Raw genomic sequence first — 11,351 nt, 5'->3', positions numbered from 1 at the left:
GCCCAGCTCTGCCCGCCCGCCCGCCCTCCTTCCTCTGCCCACTCCCCTCTCCCCTCCCGGCCCCGATTCAAGCGTATTTCTATGCCTGTAATCCGGAGGAGCTACTGACTAACAAAAGGAAGCAAAAATGCATGAGGCATGGTATTTAGCTCAGGTTTTCAAAGTGTTGTGAGATTTTTGCCGTTTATCTGAAAATTCTGTATGAAATAAATGGACATGCTCCCAATGTAGACCGTATGTTAAAACTAGAAGGTGAACGTTTAGTTGTAAACATAAGGAACGCCCGACAGAATATGGGTATTCGCTATTCAGGGTAAGTTGTTGAATTTCTAACACAATCAGTGAAATAGGAATTGCTTTAATTCGAGCAGTGTTCCCAGCGCTCTGCTGCCCGACCCAAGAACCTGAAGCTAGTCGGTGCTTCTGGGCCGCGGATCTGCTTTGGGGAATGAAAGTCTGGGTCTGAGTTTGTCAAACTTGGCAAAGGTAGAGAGTTAGAGAGAGACAGATAGATGGCAGGTAAATGATGAACGGAAGGAAAATGACAGATGGGTACAGAGATGTGGCTTAAGAAGACTCTTCCACGTCCCGGTTCCCTGGGGAACATTCAGGAAAAGCACGCATCTCAGGGTGTTGGTGTTTCCCCAGCTGAACACCCCGTCCTGTTCACCTTAGGACCTTCGTCCCCAAAGTGCCCGTTGCTACCCAACAGGGCTGCCTGGATTCAGGAAGTGCTGGTTAGTGATCTCAGGATCCCTCTGGTGCTTGAACACTCTACTTCTTTAGGCGAGGTGCTAACAGCAGTTGTTAAAGGTACTGTTGCCTGGGTCTTTATACATTATAAACATAAGAAATATGGAAAGTCAAATACCTTCACGTTTATAAAATAGTAATGAAGAAGACTAATTCTGCTTGAACACACCCTTCCACAGAAATCTAAAGATGGCTGTAGTTTGAAAATAGTAAAGTTAATTTCCTGGAAGATACTGTACAGATATTTCTTTAGAAAACAACCAAATGGCCAAAGGGGTGCCCAGCTGCTCCCTGAGATCAACACCCTTCTGTGTGGGGTGATACCAGCCTGTGTGCGTCAGAGGTGCAGAGCCCAGGTGCATGCACGGCGTCCTCTGGGGGACCCTGGGGACCCTCAGAGCCAGTGTGTTCCTGAGGCACAGGGGACGAGGTCAGGGGTGTGACGGAGGGAGAGCTATAAAACCCTCTCAGAGCAGCACCCACAGTTTTTTTTCAAGCTCCAGCGCAGAGGTGGGGGAGGAGGGGGCTCTCAGGCTTTCTTCCCCTGCTCATGGTCCAGGATCAACATCCGGAGCCTCCCGTGTGCGCCCCAGGGAAGGACGGGTGCGAGGTGGCCCCACGGCTGCCCCTCACTACCTCCCTGACGCACTGTGTGCGGCACCGGAGACCAGAGGTCGGAAGCCTGGCGCGTTCTGGGAACTTGGCCCCTCCTGCATTTCCTGGAGAAGCTCCTGGGGCGCTCGGTAGCCCATGCGGTGCCTTCTGGACCCAAACCAGCGTTATTTCTCTGCCCAGTCATCCTCTCGCCTCCTTATGCCAGACCTTGAACGTGACCTGTGTTGTGTCACCGCTTCAAGACTTCTTCCATCGCCATGGGCGTTGAGAGCACTCTGTACGGCGAGGTGTCCCCCACGTTTTCACTGAACCCCTGAGACTGAGGAGTGCTGATAGGGCACCGGACACAGCCTGACTAACGCTCTAGAATCTGAATCCTCGAGAGACAGGAATTACTTCTTACTCCTCTTTTCTTCTCTAATACTATTTAGGGTATCCACAATATGACTACGAACAGAAGAGGGAAGGAAGGGGGGAGGCAGGAAGGGAGGAAGCACGCCCACTTCCGGCCGTCGTCGTAGCCGGCTCCCCGCCACCCACCGCGGCACCGCGTGCAGACCCTGGGCCCCGGGAGCCCCTCCGGGTGTCTTATTGGATGAATGAGCGCACGTGTGAACTTCAGGCTGAATTGAAAATACTGTGTATAAAGATGCCAAAATTAATCTCATTTCACTTCTTGAAATATGAGGAAAACATATGAGGCTGGGTCTGGAAACGAGCCAAGAGGCTTTATAGAAAATTACTACGTGAAGGGGATAGTTCTGTGCACGAAGTCTGCTGCCCGGGGCTGCACTCGCGGCCCGCGGGGAAGGTGGGAAAGCGCTCTGTGAGTGTGTGAGTGTGTGTGTGAGTGTGTGAGCATGTGTGTGAATGTGTGAACATGTGTGTGAGCCTATGAGTGTGTGAAAAGTGTTTGTGGGAACACATGAGCTGGTGAGCATGGTGAGCATGTGTGTGTAAATTATGAGCATGTGTGAGTGTGTGAACATATGAGTATGTGAGCGTGTGTGTGAGCATGTCAGCATGTTCATGCACGTGTGTGAATTTGTGTGAGCATGTGTATCTGAGCATGTGAGGAAGTGTGAGCATGTGTGAACATATGTGTGAATATGTAAGAGCAAGTGTGTGAGAAACTGAGTGTGTGTGAGCGTGTGAGCGTGTGAGCATGTGTGAGTGCATATGAGCATGTGAGAGCCTATGTGTGAGAACATGTGAGTGTGTGTGAGCATGCGTGAGCATGTGTGTGAGTGTGTATGTGAGTGTGTGGGTGAGAACACGTGTGTGAGAACACGTGCATGAGGACGTCTGTGAAGACATGTGAGCGTGTGTTCGCGCGTGAGCATGTGGGGGGGTGAGTGAGCACCTGCTGTATTCTAGTTCCTGGGGGACAGCAGTGTCGCACGCAGGTGACTGCGGTGACTGGCCCTCCTGACAGAGGCGGCGTGGGGGCCACCGCGGGTAGCGCCGCGTGCCGTCCCAGCCGTCCGTCCCTTTCCATCCGCACCCGCGTCCGCCTCAGTGCTGTCTGCTCAGTCCGTGTCCGGGAGGTCGCCGCGGAGCGGTCAGGGCCGCCGGGCCGCCCGCAGGGGAGCAGGGTGCAGAGGCCCGTCTCCCTGGGTGTCCCCCGCAGAGAGCTTCCGTGGGGGGGGGGGGCGGCAGCCGCATCAGGGCTCTGGCCTCAGCTGGGAGGGTCTCTGCACCGGACCTTGCTCAGGGGGGGCAGAGGGCCGGACGGAGCCGGGCGCAGTGAGGACCGGGCGCTGCCCTCCCGTTGGGGCTGCCGTGTCCCCAAGATGGGGCGACTCTGCGCGTGGCACCTGGCGCCCTTTGTGGAGACGGGCGTGAGCTTGCCACAGGCTTCCGCAGACGTGTGAACGCTCACGCTAGCTTCTTTCTCTCCCTCGCGCACACCCGGGCTGTGTCTCGCTCAGCCCCAGGCGCCGGTGGCTCTGAGCACCTTTGTCATGAAGGAGACCTCTGCAGCCACGTCTGCCCCCGGTCCCTGGGAGGCCGGGGAGGGTCATGCGAGGCTCGGGAAGGCAAGCCGGGCTTTGGACACGCGGGAAGCCAGAGATCGAGCCCCCCCGGCCCCCACTTCCAGCCACTCCGCGCTCCAACAGGGAAGCAGCATCAGGCCACCGCCGCCCCGAGGCTCACAGGACAGCGAGCCAGGCTCCTCTGCCACCTCCCTTCGTCCCCGAGAGAGCAGGCTTCCTCGGGGACACGGCGGTGCTCAGCCACCAAGACGACTCACCGGCTTCCAAAACCGGAATGCCGCCTGCCTGTCTGTTGTGGGTCCACGTCTGCAGATTCTCCTACTGGCTCAGGTCTGCCCGGAAGCGGCAAGCCTGCCTTCCTCTTTCTGCCGTCACCACTGACGGCAGGCAGGGACCTCCTTCTCATACGCGGTCAGAAGGTCAGTGGGAGCGGGGCGCCTGCGTGGCTCGGTCAGCTGAGCGTCCAACTTAGACTCGGGTCATGATCTCTCGGTTTATGAGTTTGAGCCCCGCGTCGGGCTCTGTGCTGACAGCCCGGAGCCTGGAGCTGCCTCGGATTCTGCGTCTCCTTCTCTCTCTGACCCTTCCCCCTCAGACTCTGTCTCTTTCTCAAAAGTAAATAAACATTTAAAAAATCTAAAAAGAAGGTCAGCGGTAGATTCACACCGTGTCACATGCCTACGTCAGTCCCTCACGCCCCCTCATCCCGTGGGCATTTCATCATCTCACGGCATCACAGGGAGAAGTGGCGTGAGTACAGTGGAACAAGACGCAGAGAGAGAGAGAGACATTCCCACATGACTCTTATTTCCTTATGTTGTTATAATCGTCCTGTTTCATTACGACACGTTGTTAGTCTATGTCCACGACTCGTTTGTAAACTGAACTTTATCACAAGTATGTGCGCACAGGAAAAAGCACACGCCTCCTAGGGTCTGACCTACCCCCGCCGGGCGTCTGGGAACGTGTCCCCGTGGCGGGGAGGGGACGGCTGCGCTCACAGAGCCTCTCCATCACTCACGCACGTGTGCAGAGGGCTGGCACGTGCGAGTCCCTGGACGTGTGGTCCCAGGGCACGTGGACCCAGGCCTCTGGGCGCACTCCCAGGCCCTCAACAGCCGTCCTTCCTGCAGTCTACTGAACGCGATGCTTTCTGAATTTTGTGCTAGTGTTGGTGTGTCCACTGGTTGAATGGCCCACAAGTGGAGACGAGTGCCGTCAGGCGGCAATGTGCTCACACAGAAAGTGCATGTCAGGTAAGCCGCTTTCGGGCCCGATTACCGTGTTACAGGTGTTACACCGGCCAAAACCTCAATGCCAGTGAGTCCGCGATACATATCGGCCAGTGGACGCCCCGGGGGGCTCAGTAGAGGAAGGTCCTGACCTTTGGGTTCAGCTCAAGCTCGTGAGTTCGAGTCCCACATTGGGCTCCTTGCTGACAGGCGCTTGGTTGAGATTTTGTCTCTCTCCCTCCCTCTCTCTTTGCCCCTCCCCTGCTCACACACGCACTCTCTCTCTCAAAGTAAATAAATAAATATTTATATTCAATAAGATGTCTTCAAAGAGAAACACCCACAAAACAAGATTGTGTCCTGGCTGAGGAACACACAGCTCACAGCCCGGGCCCCTGCAGGAGCCACGGCCAAGTGCACGCCGGACTGTGTTCCCAAGACCTTCCGAACACGCCCACCATAAACATTGAGAAGCAACGGCATCTTCTGTACCCGGTCTTTTGGTGAAAACAGACCCCCCAACATATGGTGAATGAGTACTTGTTGTACATTTGCTCTTAAACTTGGCTGCACATACAATTATCTTTGACTTAAAAAAAAAAAGAGGACCCTGCTGGGATGGCCCCTCCCCCTCTGAGATTCTGTTTTCATAGGTGACAAAGGGCACAGGCATCGGTGTTTTCCATAGAGCCCTGATGACTCTAACAGGCGGCCGGAGTAGAAAATGTCTAGTGTGTGTTCAAGAGACCGCTGGGACATTTTCCTGGAAATGAAATACAATCAAACCAGTGTGCCCTAAAAGTGAACAAAAGCCTCCATTTCAGTCACAGAAGCTTAGTTACTGGGTGTGTTTCTACCCACCTGCTACGGCTGGTTTCAAAAGCTTCCAGAAGGAGCCCATCCTTGCTGCGATTCCGTGGAGCCGCCCTGGCGCCACAGCTGGGCCTCTGGGTCAGGCACCTGGGCGTCCAACCCCACCTCTGGTCTTGGTCAGCTTTCTCCAGAGAAACAGAATGAGTAAATGAGATTTGTTAAAAGGTATGGGCTCACAGGATCATGAGGGTCAGACAGGCTCGCACACAAGCCGTTGTCTACACTCTGGAGTAGACAGTGTGGGCTCCAGTGTGGGTGTGAAGGCCTGAGAGTCAGGGGAACGACGGCAGAGGAGCAATGTTGGGAAGAGGAGTGACCTCAACCTTCCTCCGCCCTCGGCTTGATGAGCTTGGTCCATGGAGTGTGTGAGGCCACGGGGCACTGGGGAGGGCCGTCTGCTTCTCCAGTCTACCAAGTCAGGTGCCGATCTCAGAGACACACCAGAAATAAGGCTTAACCAGACACCGGGCTCCCTGTGATCCCGTCAGGGGGACACATAAAACAAACCTCCATTGCCGCTTATAGTTGGTGTGGTCCTAGGAAACGTGACCCTCCCGAGCCCCAGACCTCATCTGTAGAATGGAGGTCGTAACAGTTCTCCCCGCATTAAAGTGCTTAAGGTTAAAAGGACAAAGGTGTGACTTGGTTAGCACCTGGCCTGGCAGGTCTTTACGGAGCATGTTACAGTCCCCTTTTCTTTGCTCAAGTCTGAACCAATGGAAAAAGACAAGATGGTGGGCAGGAAGAGGTAAGCACGCCGGGTCTGGCTGCCACAGCTGCTAACAAGGTGCCGGTGAGGTGGGCCTCCACCGCGTGGTCTCTGCGGGAGCCCCGGCGTTAGAAGGCTGTGCGCCTCCATCCCGAGCTGGAAACACACGGAGTCACACGCGGCCAAAGCAGCTCCATCAAAAGAGAAATTGCTTCTATTCAGTTTCCCCCCCCAAATTATGTCTTCTCTTACTGTGAACCTAACCTCTCAGAGACCAAAGGCTCTAGAGAGGAACTCTAAGAATAAAATGCCAAGAATAAATGATAAAATCCCCAGGGAAGAATGATGTCTACACCTATACACACAAGGCACTATATTTATCCCCTGCACAGCCTCCTTCTGCTCAGTCCCAGGTGGGGAGGAGGCTGAGGCCCGGGGGGAGGGTTCTCGGCACACCCCCCTGAGCCGCCTGCCCGGGACGACTGACTGCAGCTCCCGCAAGGCCCGAACCTCCCACGCTTGTCCCTCTCGAAGCATCACTGAGACGCTCAATAGCATCGATTCACAGCCTCTACACCCTACAAGCATAGAACACCCAGGCCCAGGGCAGTCGTCCCTGGAAACTTCTGGAATCCAGAACTTGGTGCCTCCCGAGGTCAAGGCTCCACGGTATGAAGACCAATTGCCTGGCATCCCTGACCTGGGAACTCAAGGTGCAGGACGCCAGGGACGCCAGCAGGAGCCCCGTGTGGACGTGCCCGGGGGGGTCCTCACAGTCGAGGGGCTGCGCTGGCAGCGGCCCAGCCCCCGGCCCTCACCTGAGCTTTCTTTCTGTCTCATCTGCCCACACGGAGCCTCTCCATCTTCTTCCAACCCCAGGCTTCTGGTCTAGGGGCGCCCCTGCGGCGTCTTCAGCTTGGAGCTGGGGGGGGCACGCCCCCGGGGGAAGCCTGTCACCTGCTCAGGATGGTTCCGGAAGGGGAATGGCCCTCTGCGGTGTGCTTAGCTGAAGCTGCGCTCAGTGCTTGCTGAGAACCCACATTTATTGTCAAACGCGTTCATGCAAGTCCTCGTGCAACAAGCTTGCCAATGGACTTGCCAAAGGGGCCGTGGTCTCACGTAGCCGGATTTCAAGTGGCTGGTGTCGCGGATGGCCAGGGAAGTGTCTTCACGGGACCCCAGCACATTCTGTCCGTCCTGATGCTTTGCTGTGACTGGTGTCCTTTTAAAACACGTCTGAAGTATCCCTACTTGCCTGTAGAAATTCAGTCATTCCTAAGGTGGCAGTTAGCTGTGGCCAAAACACGGCTCCCGGAAAGGGAAGCCTTCGTGTGGCCATGGTCCTTTCCCCTGGGCCAGGGCCCCGGGTTGCCTGCCGCCACTCTCCACGGGCGGGCACGGCATATGGTGGTGACAGCTGGAGAGCAGGGTGGCCCTGCTGAAATAATGAGACCCTCTGAATCATTCAGCAGCTTTACAAAGGGAAGCTCCCCCTGCAAGCAGTGCACTATATTTAAGTTCAGGGAATCAATTAATCTTTAAAAGGCAGAATTTGCCTAAGAAACGGGCAGGGTCCAGCTCGTGGAAGCAAGCAGGGAGGTCAGGGCCCCTCAGTCTTAGGGTCTCGGCCTCTGGCGGAAGCCTCAGTCCTGCCCCCGTGACAGAAATCAGATGGCGGGAAAGCCACCACAGCTCCATCACCCGAGCCCGCTTTTCCGCACCCCAGGTGTTGACTTCCTGGCCACGCAGCCAAGGGACCCCAGGGGTGGCCACCGCCAGGCTGGGCCCGGGCACCAGGCAGGGCGGTTCAGCAAAGACAGCCCGGTCATCCAGGAAGGGCCGAGAGTGGGTCATAGTGGGTCGTGGGTACTCTGTACGTAGAGGCAAGGGCACCCACAGCAGGGGATGGCCACGTGTCCCCCTCCCTCCGCCAGGGGACGAGCATCACACCACTAAATGTGTGTTTCCGCCAGGCGAGAGGGACCGTGAGCTGTGCCCAGTTCTTCCCCCAAGGGGACCCCGGAGACAGTGTGTCAAAGAAAAGGTCTGACTCTGTTTCAGGTGAACTTGCCCAACGCTCTGACCCCTTAGCAGTGTGCTTTCCCTACGGCGTTTCCTGCCTATTACTTACCAGCTTTGTCTCCACGACAGTTTTGTTTGGTCTTACACACCCACTATTTTGAGGCAAAAGGCAGCCATATTTCATAAATGTCTGCATTTATCTATGACTGGATAGAATCCAGAGACACAAGCTGATCTTTATTTATCCACCCTCTCCCTCCCTCAGAGCTGTCTCCCCAACACACACAGGTGCACACACGTGCACACACGCCCTTGCCTGTGCCCTGGGGAGACGAGGCACCAGGGTAGAGGGGGGACAAGAAGTCAATGGGTTTCTAAAGGAAGGTGTTTTCATAGTTGGCATTGTTTTGTGCCTATTTGCTTTGTCTTTCAATGCAAAGCAGAGTCAACTGTCTTGAAAGACAAGTCCTTCTTGGTCTTTGAGGACCATGCTTTTTCCATGAAAGAGTTTCGGTGGCTGATTTTCAAATTAGTTGAGCACAACAGACCCTGAGTCTGGAGCACATGGTGAGGAGCACGGGATTTGGAAGACACCTGTCTAGTCAGTGCATGACACCTGCACGGAGTCAAGGCCACTGTGCCCCCGCCCCATTTCCCTCCTCAGTAGACTGGCTGCCGTGGACCAATGGTCAATCCTCCCTCCATGTGAGCCCCTGAGAAGGGGCTGTGCCCGCCAGACACAAGCAGCGGGGACCCCTTCCCGCACAGCCAAGCGTGGTGTGCAGCTGGAGGGGCCTTGGCGGTCCGTCTGGAGGTTTCCCTGCCCTCAGAGGGACGCCCACGCAGCTGGGAGAGGTCAGGACCAGGGAGAGGTCTCCTGCAGAGATGGGACGCCTGGGCAGGCAGTGTCCGCTGGGGACCTGAAGGTGGTCAGGGAGAAGGCCTGCCACGGCGACCACAGACTGCCGGTGTCACTCTCACAGGACCGGGTGCAGACACGGCTTTAAGGAGGGGACAGAGGACACTGGGGGTAGAGGAGAAATCACTGGGTGTGATTGAATTTACCTGTAAAATACAAATAAGGCCATTTTTCACCACCAGGCAGAAATGGGGGTCAGCCCACAGCATCAGGTAAGGACAGATGCGGGAAGTCCCGTCCCCAAGGTGGACACTTACCAGGCGGCCGGCTCCTGCAGTGGCCGGGGCTCCAGCGGTGCCTGCACAGGCCCCCGGGGGCTCGGACAGGGGCCACGCTCACGCAGTCCAGACACCCTGCCGCTGTTTGTCATCACCTCCGGAAGCGAATAAAGCAGAACTAGCATTTAAGAGAAATTAAAGCCGCCCAGCAGGTGCTGGGGAAATAGTGTCTTGGTGCGGACAACCAGACAGGACAGCAGTGCAGGGGCCTCCCCAGCATTTCAGTAATGAAATCTAAATAAAAAGGAAGAGAATAGAACATACCAGACTGTGTTGGAGGGGAGTGTACGAACATTTGTTTGTGTTAAATGTGTGTGCAGTCTCCGATTGCGGTCTGGAAGTCCCTGAGATAACAGGCCCCCTTGAAAGAAGTCACGTGTGTTCTGGGACTCACTCCCCCCAGAGTCCCGCCCCCTGGGAGTTTGGATTGGCCTGGCGTTGCAGCATTTATTGCTGTTTAACAAACCACCTCTAAGCTTAGGGAGCTCAAAGGCCAACTGTTTCATCAGGTTTTGTCATTTGTGCTTCCGGGATGTTTGGGGCTTAGCTGGGTGATTCTTCTGTCCCCGTGGCACGGATACTCTTCATTCAGCTGACAGGTGGCTGCTCTGGAGCTCTCGCAAGGCGCGGTCCACATCTGGTCTGGCCCAAAGCCTGGACTCAGACAGACCTCTTGGCCTGAGCACCCCCAGTGCCCCCTGGCACCTGGCCTCAGCATAGCCCGGTCTCTGGAGGGGCAGCTTGGGGCTGCCAGGTACCCTGAGAGGCAGCAGCTGGCTGGCCTTTTATGACCTCACCTCGGAAGTCACCTCACATCCCATCTGCCCTGCCCTACCTCACGAGGGGTGGAAAGCCTGCCCAGATTCAAGAGGCAGGTCATGCATGGACCCCACATTTCAAAGGAGGAGTGTCCAGGAAAGGCGGTCAGCCTGTATGGCTTCCCAGGAGTCCACAGTGCCTGGGGGGCTGGGCTTTCCCAGGGGAGCACCTGCATCAGAGCGCCAGGACCTAGTGCACGGCCGGGCTCACCTCTCAGTTCAGAATCTTCCCTTGCAGATTCCGAGCACGCCGACCCTGATCGTTTTCAGTGGCTAGAAAGGCCTCCTGAGAACAGACGAAGATGCCCTGTGCTTCTCAGGGGCTCCCAGTAGGCGTATCGAGGAGCAGACAGAGCACCTTGTTCAGCAGCACCGGCGCTGCGTCCGGGTTCCGGCAGGTGCTCCCCGTCACAGGCGGCCCAGAGGCCGGGAATCTGGTGCGCCCTGCATGTGCAACTGAGTTCCATTTTTAAAGCAATAAACATTCCTCACAAATTTAGGACCTGTTGGCCTGTGAGTTGTTTGATGATTTCCTAGATCTGAGCATGAAACGGTTACGAAAGCTGGGATGCTGGCGCTCCTGCAAACAGCTGCTCAAAGTCCGCTTTAGCTAGAAACCAAAAAGAATGATGCGAAACCATGAAGGCTCTTGTGAGCAAGTTCCATTTTGTTTTGTTTTACATTTTTAAAACAATAGAGGGCAGGAGTTTCAAACTGATTTCAAAAGCCTCCTCCTATATTTTCTCCAGAACGGAGCAATGTTCCCAAAGCTCACGTACTTTGCTGGGACTTTCAAGAGCATTTGCATTGGATTCTTAAGGTCACTTCTAACACTGGGATGCAGTTTTTTTACAGGGTTGTGCAGATCCTAGCCACAGAGTGATTTAAAAAAACTTGCCTCCTTGTTCTCAATTCACACCACATTTTGGTGTTGGGCTCAGAATTGGGAAAAATTGTCTTAGTTGATGGATAGATAGATAGATAGATAGATAGATAGATAGATAGAAAGACAATAGGTAATATTTGGATGGATGGATAGATGATAGATGCTTGATAGAGAGATGATTGATAGACAAATAGATGAAAGATAGATGATAATAGGTGCCTGGGTGGTTCAGTCGGTTGAGCATCCAGC

The 11,351-nt window shown here is 55.2% G+C and overlaps 2 long non-coding RNA genes across 2 annotated transcripts; one reads left to right on the top strand and one right to left on the bottom strand.

The window, feature by feature from the left end:
* Positions 1-8,445: 8,445 nt before the first annotated feature.
* Positions 8,446-10,122, bottom strand: LOC144219432 (uncharacterized). Its single transcript, XR_013331414.1, has 3 exons — positions 9,868-10,122; positions 9,378-9,632; positions 8,446-9,266 (listed from the first exon to the last, which is right to left on the bottom strand). It is a non-coding gene; the product is annotated as an uncharacterized LOC144219432 (long non-coding RNA).
* Positions 10,123-10,273: 151 nt separating this feature from the next.
* On the top strand, positions 10,274-10,715 carry LOC144219403 (uncharacterized). Its single transcript, XR_013331397.1, has 2 exons — positions 10,274-10,329; positions 10,455-10,715. It is a non-coding gene; the product is annotated as an uncharacterized LOC144219403 (long non-coding RNA).
* Positions 10,716-11,351: the final 636 nt, after the last annotated feature.

This window comes from Crocuta crocuta, unplaced genomic scaffold, assembly GCF_008692635.1.
Source record: "Crocuta crocuta isolate KB4526 unplaced genomic scaffold, BGI_CrCroc_1.0 scaffold89, whole genome shotgun sequence".
Classification (NCBI taxonomy): Eukaryota; Metazoa; Chordata; class Mammalia; order Carnivora; family Hyaenidae; genus Crocuta; species Crocuta crocuta.
The sequence above is the reverse complement of the archived record's forward strand: the minus strand, read 5'-3'. Positions and strand labels throughout refer to the sequence as shown.